Source organism: Chlorocebus sabaeus, chromosome 3, assembly GCF_047675955.1.
Source record: "Chlorocebus sabaeus isolate Y175 chromosome 3, mChlSab1.0.hap1, whole genome shotgun sequence".
NCBI classification, from domain to species: domain Eukaryota; kingdom Metazoa; phylum Chordata; class Mammalia; order Primates; family Cercopithecidae; genus Chlorocebus; species Chlorocebus sabaeus.
In genome coordinates, this window is record NC_132906.1 from 47,846,848 (window position 1) to 47,859,442 (window position 12,595).

Here is a 12,595-nt window from a genome sequence, read left to right on the forward strand (position 1 = left end):
GAATTAATTACTTGATCTATTTTTGATAAAACTTAACAGAACACAGTAATATTTTGATGTTTTCTACCCCATCCAATACCTTTCCTTTAGAAACGCCTCCATATAAATGGTGCGCTGGAAAATATACTTTATTCTCTAGTCATACTCTGAAGTAGTCATTCATGGTTCCTATGACTACTCTAGGGTTCAAGTTCTCTTATCTGAAAATGAGAATGCAAATCATTTCACAGATATGAAGTCTGGCATCAACGCTACTTTTAAAAATCTCATGATTCATTAAAACACTTCATACTTACTGTACCCCAAACCTCTATTAGGTGCTTAAGTGCCTCCAAAGCTTTATCAGCTAATACTCACATACCACTTACAGACAGCATTCGCACTGTGAAGGGTACATGCTCATGTAGTAAATGCCAAATGTACAAAGCTTTAAATAATTACAACGTGTACACTTAAAACAGATCCCCGTTGTCAGATTGAGTTAAGTACTGGCAATTTTGAATGTTCACTTAACATCTGTACACATATTTTATCTGCAAAACTGACATAATTTCTAAATCACTTTTCACTGAGGTAACTAAAATGGAAAATACATAATAAAAAAGAAAAAAGAAAGCAATAGCATATAGTATATGTAATAACTATTAATTTAAATATAGGAGATAATACTACATGTCATGAATATTAGTGAATGTATATCTGACTGATTGTTTCAGTTAATATGTTGAATACTTGAACTAAGGAAGTAAAAACAGCAGTACAGAACCACTGCTAGAAGTCAATACAAAACTTAAGATGAGACTAATGGGGTCATATCCAGTACCTAAGAAAAGAATGATTAAACTTCACCAAAACTTTAAAATGCCATCTCAGGGCCAGTTTGAACTTTTCATGAATTAATGCACACATACTGCTAATTCACCTCTAGAACTGTTCCAGATCTGAAACTAGATGATTTTACTTTTAAGCTTATAGTGAACTAAAATAGGAGAACTACTTAAATGATGAATCAATATGTTTCTATAGTTGGAAAAGTAGTTTCAGTGCTCTTTCCCAAGTATCGACATCTACTAAGAAAGTATAGTACATTGAAATTGTTTATTCTCTTTGTATATATTGAAGAGATTCAGTGAATCTTATCCCTTTGCCATTAGATGAAAGACAGTTCACATATAATTAATGTGGATCCCACAAACTATTTATGTCTGAACAATATTGTTCATATAGGGAAAAAAGAGACTTGGAATAGTTATACAAGTAACTGAGAAACCAATATGCAGTTTTTTAGAAAAAAATATTGAAATCAATATGCAAAGTTTTTTTTTAAAAAAATCTTGATTTCATTAATTTCTTGAGACTGAATTTTTCAATGCACATGTATGTATTATGAAGATGATATTTTAGTATCTAGGCTATATAATACTTTCATGCCGATCATTCTGGTCCACAATAAAATACTTTATTTCTACAAAATCCAAGCTATCCATCTGGGTGTGCAATTGGGTTTATGTGACACAAATCATTGCAATGATCATCTACGTTTTCTATATTTCTCACTATCATTTTATATAAATAACAAAAATATAATTGTATAATATTCAAGACTGAGTTAATAAATTATTTGCAAAATTTAAAATTTTGAGAAAAAATACTGAACAATTGCTGCATATTACTTAAATATGTGTTATCCTCCTTTTCAGTTTAAATTCACTTTAAAGAAACAATGCTATATAGTCAGCCATCTAGGTCTTTAGGTATCTAGCTTATTTAGAGGTTTTAATAGTCAATTAAGTTAACATTACAGAACAAGTGCCTATGAAAGAGAGAAGGGCAAAGTTCTGTAAGATGTTAGATAACCTTACAATATAAAAGTTAATTTTTAAAAATAATTGTTGGTGTTACATATGATTCTTCTAATGTAAATGATCATAGAGTTGTTTTTACTCATTTGGTGTCATTTATGCTTTGTTCTTTAGGTGTATTATGGAAACAACACAAGTATTTAGGTTTCAACTCTGTGCTAGGAACTTTCAAACTTTTTCTCCATCTACACTGTTTTCAGGAATTACAATTACATACTTCCATCTGTAACATTCTTCATTTACATAAGTTATTCTCAACAAGAGTGAATGTGGGTTGCTGTATAATTTAATAGCTTCCACACCTATTTCTCTGGCCTCTCCTGTTTAAAAATAAAACTCAATTAGTGTTTGTCGAAGCTCACATGTTTTAAATCTTTCCGTTATAAATTATGTTCCTATCACCAATATGGTGCATCACACCAGAGCATGTTAAAAGTGTAGAATATAGGACCTTACTGTAATCTGCTTAATCATTTGGGTTAAGTGGTATTACCTGGTTGCATCAACTATGACTGGTATTTCAGAGTTCTATCAGGCAAAGTATGCCAGAGTGTTCCCAAGGAAATATCTTTGGCTATCTAGTTCATAGGATATGTGCATGTGGTGACCATATTCAAACTTTTGTGGAACCCTCTAGAATACAACAAATGACCACAGTATGTGAGAGAATACCATCAATGGCATGAAAGAATGGTTTGCATTTGTATCAATGCTGAGAAGAGTAAGCTAATTCTATCAGGTTCTGTTGGGAATATTGCGAAAACACTGAAAAAAAGGAATTGAACAAATCACCTTGTCATAGATGAGTATTTTCCAAAAGCAGTAATTGCTTAATTATGCTGGTAAAAATATGTGTTAAAAAAGATTTGTGAAAGTCTCCGTTGCTTGAAATATTTGATTTTTTTGTCCTTAATTGATTATTACATTCAACAAATATGATTGTGCCAAAATTAATCAGTTTGAGAAGCACAGTAAAAAGGTGTCAAATACTAGATGAATTCCTCACTCTTCTATTAGAATAAAATAAGTCCTAGATTCTTATTAAGTGAGTATTGATTAATTATACAACATTGTTCTCTGAAGTCAGTATATAAGGAGAGATAATAGTGTTTATTGTGCTGACAACAAAAACGGAGACAACACAGTGAATTTCACACGCCAAGAGTCTTCGTTCAGGAATCAAAATTACCTCTCCAATTCCTTTATCTTTTTTCACCACTTCTCCGTAAGGCACTTATCATTGTTAAGTACACCAGACTTTTTGGTATCTTCTTGCTTTTGTCCAAACTGAATCCTTAGCCAAGAACATCCTCCTCTTCACTTCGTACACATCTCCCAGCTTGAGATTCTCATAATCATTTTTTAAGACATGAATCACATAAAAGTTTATCTATGTTTCTTTTCTCAAGAATCAAGGTCAATGTATTCTGTGTTGCCATATAGAGAAGTTGGTGTGTATTGCTATTATAGCATTGATCTTATTCTATTGTAATGCAATGTTATATGCTTGCTTCTCACAGTAGCCCAGGCATTTTTCCAGGATAGAGACAATAGAACATTCATTCTGGAACTCCATTTGCACTCAGCTAAATCCACAGCATGCTCACAACAATGCTTTTTGAATGAAGGAATAAATTTTTCATTGATTGGGCATTAAGATAAATTCATACATGTAAAGTCATCCTTTTTTTATTGCATGCATTGTAGAAACCAGAGCATCAACAAAAACAACACTCATTTATTAAGGACTTATCTAGCGTTAGACACTGGACTAATGGCTTTACATTCATTATTTATCTCGTTAATGTTCACAACAACTCTCTGAGGTAGGTACAATTATTATCCCCATTTTAAGATAAGGAAACTGAACAGGGGAGATCACACATTTGCAAATGGGAGTGTCAAGATAAAAACTCAGATCATCTGACTCGAGCGCCTGCCCTCTGAACACATACAAAAAATAGCCTCTTACGTGATTGATATGAGGATTAATAAAATGTTTTAGCTAGTGGCATAAGTAACAAAATATCTAAAAATAATCTATTAACTGCAAAAGTAAATGACTCCCCATCTGAAAGTTTTCACTGCTTTCATCCCTCCCACCCTGCACTATATTTATTAATGCACTGTGCTTGCTTGATATAAAGAGAATCCATGATTTGCTGTGGCATTGTTCTATTTATATATAACTAGCTCACCACAATATAGTCCTAATTTATCAACCATCCTATGCTTAAATTTTTTTATGATGAATGTATTTGACTTTGCTTTTAAAATTGTTTCCATTTATTTTGTAAGATCATGGAATATAAAATTGGTTGAATTTTTAAACTTATTCCTTGAATAAAAGCAGTGGCTATTGTTTATATTTTAAAATAATGCTTTGATTATCATCCTAATCCTTCATTTAAAATTTACAAAAACAGCATTGATTTTTTGCAAACACCCAATAAGATACCACATCCTAAAATTGACTTTTGTTTTTGTGAATGTATATGAAATTCAGTTATATCAATATTATGCCTTTAGTGTTCCTAAATTAATAAGATAAAGGTAAATTGAGATAAAATTTAAAATTCAATCATCCATAGAAATCACAACAGTATTAACCTATGGGGCATAGAGACCGACCTTAATGAAAAATGAGGAAACTTTTTAGGGTGAGGAACAGGTTTTATACCTTGATTCGCTTGCTGGTCATCCAAAAATATATGTTTCATTCTCATTTGTCCTTAATTTTTCCCTATCTCCTTGAACTGGATTTTTTGTACAATATGTTTTTAACATTAGATTATTACTAACTCTCTGTCGTGTAGTCTGAATTGGTTTATACTATTAGAGCCAAATTTGAATGTATCTTAATTATCTTAAAAGAACGTAAAAGAATACTAAATACAAAACTTCCATCCGTATTACAGAGGGTGTAAGCTAGGGCTTTTATTTGGGCAATAATAACTTATTTTCTTGGGATGTTAAAATTATTTCTCTATTTCAAGGTTACACAAAGAGACAACAATATTTGTGTTGCTTCAGATAAGACCCAAAGATGACATAATATGAATATGATTATAATACTAACATTGTATTGTCACTATATTCTTGGGAGGCTTAGAGCTACATCTTTGCAAGACAATATGATCTGGACTATTCATGTTTGAAAAAGAAGTGAAAAACCTTACGCTCTGCTCCTCCCTAGTGTGGGAAATCTGACTTCTCCATTCAGGTATTACAGAATGCATTTATTGATTCATTGTCACTTTCACGGACATAAGCAGACAACCACAGTATGCCAGATGCTGCACTAGTTCCTGCAGCCGTCCAGACAAATCCCATATTGCCCAGCCCACAAGGAATTCAACAATAGTGGGGGGAAAGCAAGCAAACAAACAAACAAAGAAACAAACAAAAAACCAATAATTCTACAACAACTTCTACACAAATTAAAAAGGAAAAACCTAAGACCATTTTACTTACCAGGAATTTTTCAAACATTGGCCCCTTGAATAAGACCAAACCACTTTTATGGTATTATTTTGGTCTAAATTTATAAGAACATTATTCGTACTCAATAGAAACACTATTCCTATTCAATGAAGGTATAATTTTGTGAGGAGATAGCTACAAGCAACTAAATTTGTTATAATTTGATTAATTCTGTAATGGTGCTATATGCCTTTTGACTTTTGTACTTAGAGACTAATTTTAATGCAACATTTACTGTATAGTAAAGTCACCACCCAAACTGTATTTCAGCTACATTTAACATTTATTGACTTTTCAACAGGCTGTTTTCCAAATATTTGAAAACATTTTACAGAAAGACTTCTGTTTTACCTTGTTTTTTGCAATAATCAATTCTCTCCCATTACATATGACTTGAACATATTTATTTAAAAGTATACTGAGTAAAAATAGAATGCTAACCTGTAGTTCAGAATGTGACATGTCTGATCTCATGCTAATACCATGTCTGATTATTTTTTCAGACTGTTGAAATGGAATCTGTTTATTCTGGCTTGAATTCTGGTACATTCAGTAGATGCCAAACAGCAGTGTACTAGTCGGAATGCATGCAGGTGGCTCTATCAAATAATATTTTTTCTAAAATTTTCAGTGAACAGAAATAGGAGAGAAATATATTTCCTCTTGAATTTGCTTATCTTGAATATCAGATGATAGTCTTATAATTTATCCAAATACTCTTATATAATTGCTAGACATTTTGTTCTGTTTTGATATGACTTGATTTGGGGACTATACCTTGTTCTTCTGTTTCTGTTACTTGCTTTTAAGATTTATTTATTAGCTTTGTCTGATATATTTCTGGACCAAATATTGTTTATTAGTTTGGAAAAGATCTAAATTCAGTGTTGTTTTAAATCAAATATCTCAGGTTTCTCAAATTCCAAATAAATGAAATTCTGAAGGAGGTATGGAAATGCTTGAAGGAAATAGATAACATTCTGTAGAGGATTCTCTAATGCACTGCTCCTTTAGGACTAAAGGACACATTCCTCCTGCTGGTGGAAATGTTGCTGACAGATGGCTGAGCTGACAGTCTTCTTCAAATTATCTTGCTTGACTAACATCAAGCTCCTCAAAGTCAGGTTACTTCCCAGGATGGGCTACATCCAATAACTAATTCTTGTGCTCATATAGCCATCTACCCTCCTTGTTGTCACTTAATACAACTCTAAAGGTTCATCCCAGCTTCTGAGCTACCTGTAGGACATCTGAGGTCTGCATTGTGACAGAATTACTGCTTAACTTCACCCTTGATCCAATTCTGCTTCTGCCTTTCCATTCTTTCAGTGTTAATCTCTAGAGTGCCTACTAAAATTTTCTCTTTTTCAGAGCTTGCTTACAGGGGAACACTATCTGAGACAAGCTCTTTCCAGCAAACTCTAAGAGAGGATCAACTGGCTTTAATCTTACTTAGAAAAACCCAATTTAGTCTGTGACCTAACATATTAGCGAAGAAACAAGCTCCATTCTCTGCCAATAATGTAATACAATCGAATATCTGCTTAAGCATGTGAAGGAAGTTGGTTTTTCTCATTCCTTAGATATTCTAATTAATCAAACAATGCAAGAGGGATTTACTTAGAAGCCTATGCCAAAATAAATAAATAAATAAATGGCAATGTAGGGGAAAAAAGTGATAACTGTTCAAGAGAACCATAATCTTTTAGAGAAGATTAGTAGGATTAGAGTGCCTATAGTAAAATCACTGCACATGTACACAATGATCCTTTTTTACCTTGGGCAGAGCTACCAAACAGTTTATGCTTTTTTTTCTCTCCTCTTTAAAAATATGTATTTTTTGTGTGTGTGTCTCTTCCATAGTTAGGTGATAAGAAGAAGGAAAGTTAGAGATTAAGTAGAATTCAAAAACACAAAACACACAAATTTGAGAAGATGATAGTTTTAGGTTATATTATTCAGTTCCTTTATCTTAAAAATGAAAGTTTTCAATCCTGAATAGCTAAGTTTTAGAAATGGTACTAGAGCTGGGTGCAGTGGCTCAAACCTGTAATCCCAGCACTTTGGGAGTCTGCAGCAGGCAGATCACTTGAGACCACAAGTTTGAGATGAGCCTGGACAACATGGCGAAACCCTGTCTCTACAGAAAATACAAAAATTAGCCAAGTGTGGGTGTGGTGGCATATGCCTGTAATCCCTGCTACTCGGAAGGCTGAGGCATGAAGATGGCTTGAACCCGAGAGGCAGAGGTTGCAGTGAGCCAAGATAGCGCCACAGAACTTCAGCCTGGATGACAGAGCTAGACTCTATCTCACGAAAAGAAAGAAAGAAAGAAAGAAAGAAAGAAAGAAAGAAAGAAAGAAAGAAAGAAAGAAAGAAAGAAAGAAAGAAAGAAAGAAAGAGAAAGAGAGAGAGAGAGAGAAAGAAAGAAAGAAAGAAAGAGAGAGAGAAAGAGAGAGAGAGAGAGAAAGAAAGAAAGAAAGATAGAAAGAAAGAAAGAAAGAAAAAAACAAAGAAAGAAAGAAAGACACAGTACTAGAAGTTAGTATTTTAAAAAAACACACAAACAAAACTGTGTTACTTTATTGCCAAAGCTTTTGTACACTAAATTTGCATATTTTTACAAACTGCCCTTTTTTTTTTTTATTTTTTTTTTTTTTTGAGGCAGAATCTCTCTGTGTTGCCCAGACTGGAGTGCAGTGGTGTCATCTTGGCTCTCTGCAATCTCAGCCTTCTGGATTCAAACAGTTCTAGTGCCTTAGCCTCCCAAGTAGCTAGGATTACAGGCATGACCCACCACTCTCATCTATGCCCTCAATTATAATATCCTGCAGTTTGGTGGGGATAGATACCCATATGAAAATATTTTTGTGGCCGTTTGAAAAGTTCTATAAGGAAGTAGGTGCAAATGTGCCTTTTATAGTTGTAGGTGAAATCTATAGTAAAAAACAATCATACATGAGTGCATCTGCTATATTTCATTAACATTCTGTCACTTTTAATTATTTACAAGTTTGGGTTTTAGTTTTGATTATGGGGAACATATACTGACAATTAAAATTTTTGAATCACATAACTGATAATAGAACACTCCACTATAAAAAAATACACAGTATTATCTTGTTTATTACACATTTTAGGTGTCAGATAGTTTTGTTAATGAAAACATAAATATTATTAATAATTTAGAAATGTTACTAATAAAGAATCATTTTATATTTGCAACAAGGCATAGCAAACCATGAGGTAAAGTTGATTAATATCTTTCCATGCAGATGGGAGGCAACAAAGAAGTGCATTAATCAAAACTACAGCATTGCTTGTCATGTTCTATTGCTTAAGTATTCCACAGATCGCTTTAGCCATTACATTCTCAATAAATCTAAATAACGTGTTGTATTAAATTAATTTACTTCTTAGAGAACCAGTTCTATAGATCTTAATTGTATACGTGTGGACTGAAAATGTATTTGCCCCAGAGTTGTATAACCATTTTCTACTCAGGCCATATTTATATTGCCTGCTGCTGGCCTGTTACAAATCACACAATACACACTATTTAGAACACAGCCATACTCTATGAGAATAAATTGCACAAATCATTTAAGCCTCAGAGTGGAAGACATAGTTCTCATCTTACCAGTGACTATTTTGTGCATCAACTAGGCTAGGCTGAACTGCATAGCCTAGTATTCCTTTCTCTGTCTGTTTCCAATTAGAATGGGCTACAAGAGATTCTTGTGTGGTATTTAGAAGGTGGAAGTGAGCCATTTCGTAGCTCCGACACATTTATGGGTTGGCTCATCTCCTTGGTGAGGGTTAGCATGCGGCTTGCAAATGCTCGACCTGCCCATATCTGCCTTCAGCTTCTCATTTTCCAGAGCCAGTTCTGTGTTTAGCTCCATGACAAGGGCACCAACTTCTTCCAAAGGGCACCCAGGTCAGTAAGCTTAGAGGCAATAAGAACTGCCTACTTCTGCTCATGGGTTCCAGCTTGTCCTTGCTCTATTTCAATTTCTATTCTTCTTTCTTCCAATTGACTGTTTTAAACTCCAGCATCAGATGGGAAGACAACAACCTTGTAGAGACTGCTTAAAGAGATCACACAAGCGCTTACAGTCAAATCCCTGTAACAATCCCTATTTCTTTCTTTCTGCCTATATATATATATGTATATATACACACACATATATATACACACATATATAGATCCACATATATATACATATATACACATATATACATACATATATATACACATACACACACACACATATATATAGACACACACACACACACACATATCTATACGTATTTGGAGCTTCACTGATAAAAGCTATCCTAAAGTTAAGCAAAAAGGGTTTAGACTCTACGGAAAGAAGACAAAAATACAAAACAAAAACAAAAGAAAAAGCTAAAACTTTTACTGGTTTCTTCATCCTGAAGCTAATCAAAGAAATGTCCTACATCTACAGATAATCCTGAGGGATAGTCATTATCATGTATAACTGAATAGATATTTATTTTTCTAAAGCAGAAACTTTCAAACATTATTTTATTGCAAATCCATATCTGTAAATTTAAGGATAGACTATAGTATATGCATATTTATTTTATGAATTATTCACATGCAATCATATCCATCTCTATATTAACATTATAAAGATCTTTTAAAATTTTTAGATACAAGTAACTAGATACTAAAAGACCAAAATTTTCTCTGTATACCCAATTTCATCTTGTGCACCCAATACCATTTGTATGCCAATTATTTAGGATGGGGCAATTTTTAATTGTACAGACTAGTTCATAAATTGGTATGCCTGCTCTTCACTAACCCCAGTAGATTTCTTACCTACTCACTGAAACAATCAAAAGCATCCTTGATGTCTATTTTTCTCCTAGGTTGGCAGTATTGCACCTAGTTGAGATGCTAACACTGATATAGAGATCCACATAAGAACAGCTAAGGCATGGCAGTCTGACCACACTTGCTTGTAATTATATTCCCGCTATAGGTATAGTCAGTTGGTGGGGTTGTTCCCATTGATAAAATGTATGTTCTCCTTCATTTACAGAGTCCTCAATGAACTAGACATTTCATGGTATCACAGCACTAGCATAATGCACAAATTCAAAAAGAGTTGAAAAAATAACTGGATGCAGGGAATACACAATGTCAATGGTAAAAGCTGCAAAATACAGTAAGAGTCTCAGTAAAATGAGAACAATTTTTATTTTCCAAATCATTGTTACAGCATTATGTGGAACAAACTTCGTTTCCAGTGTTGCAAATAAGTTAATTCTTTTCATCAATTAACCTTTGCTTGAGGGTACCCCGGTGAAGCAAAACTGCAGATGACTTTTGTAGCAACCCACATTCAAATCCAAAAGCTTGATATGGTCAAATTTTTTTGTGAAGAATATACACAAAATTTACAACTATGTTTACAAATTTTTATACAATTATGTTTACAAAATTAACCAGTGTTTTATTGTATAACAAGAATAAAATCTAAATAGCAATTACAATTGCCATCCAAAGAACAGGAACAACATATATAATTATTTTGCATAAATAATCAATTTTAAAACCTACTGAACTCTGCATTTGCAGGCTCAAAAGATAATTATAATTTATAAAGTAGTTCCTTATTATACAATTCATTTAACTGTTCTTGTAAATATTTCTGTTGCAAATGAAATTTTATTGGTTTATGGAGGAGAAAACAAAAATGGCAAAGTTTTCTAAACTTTTGGCTTAAAGCCATTTCCAAGACATATTTCCACTGTCAGGGTTTATCACCAATTTTCATAATTGATGTTTCATATGTAATATCACTGCTTTTTAAAATACAATATAGATAATTAGCTAGCCCTCAATTCCAGTTGATTATTTCTGTCCTCAGAGGAACCTCACGGTATAACAGACAAAATGTCAAGAGTAATTAGGAATAATGATGATGGCAACTATGCTATCAAATGACATGCATCCAGGACTGATTATTTTATGCCTTGCCTTTGAAGAAGCTATTTAAATGCTTTAAAAATGCCTATGCTTTAATTTTTCATGATGCAAAAATAGTAAGATTCTGAAAAATAAAAACAGAATGCCTCTATAGTTATATATATCATGCCCACTAAGCCTGGGTTTACTTATTCATTTTCGTGTTTAACGAGGTAAAATCAATCCAACCACAAATACCCTGCAGACTTAGTAGATTACAGTATTCTTGCATAAGAATAATTTTGATGTCTTCCATATGATGTTTTAAAAGCTAATGTTACTATTTACCATACTGTATAAAGTCAATAGAAATAATGGTTTTCTTTAGCTTTGTCTGGGATTTGATACATTTGTCTTTATAATACTAATATATGTGTTTTTACTTTTTAGGTAACCTGACTTTTCCAGGACATTTCCCAATAGTGGTTCCTCAAGGTGATTTAGCTAAAGAGAGAAAAGCAATGTGTGGTTTCATGTTATTTTCAATCTAATTCACCTAGTGTCATTTCTGCCAAATTCTACAGAAACCATTTATGTTAATCCTGTCATACACTGTGGATCATAAAGAAATTACCACCTGTTTACATTTAAGACTGATAAATAATTATCAAAATATAAATGCATTTCATAATATCATGTGTATCAAATCTCACAGTATCTAGCATAATACTTTTGTCTGCACTTCCCTACAGTTTTGAAAGTATTAAAATTGTTATGTTACTATTACAATAACCTCTTTCGTCCACGTAATGTCTCTCTAAGGAAATCAAGAATTTTGTCTGATGTTATAAATAAAAGCCATGTGCTTCAGAGGATAAATGATTTATCTAAGGTCGTACAATTAGTATATATAAATACTATTAAAAATGAAAGATTGTCTTTTTAGAATTTCTATTATATTAATCCAAATCCTACCCAACTCTTCTAATATCACATCATTTGCAGAAGAAAGTCAGATTGATAAACTTTTCAAATTTTCTCCTTAGCTCAAATTGTAAAAGATAGGTCCTAAAATATTTAATTTCACAAAATAAACACCTAAATTTTACATAATATAATGAAACATGAAATTGACAATCCCAGTTTTAGAAGAATCCAGTTATACAGTACAAAGACAATAGAAGCTTAGAGAAAGCCTATTTAATTCTTTTGTATAACCTTCACTCCCAAAGTCCTGTGAATATCACCTTACCTGTCAATCAAAGTCAAGTAGTGTTGAATTTATGAAGTCAATATCCACTTT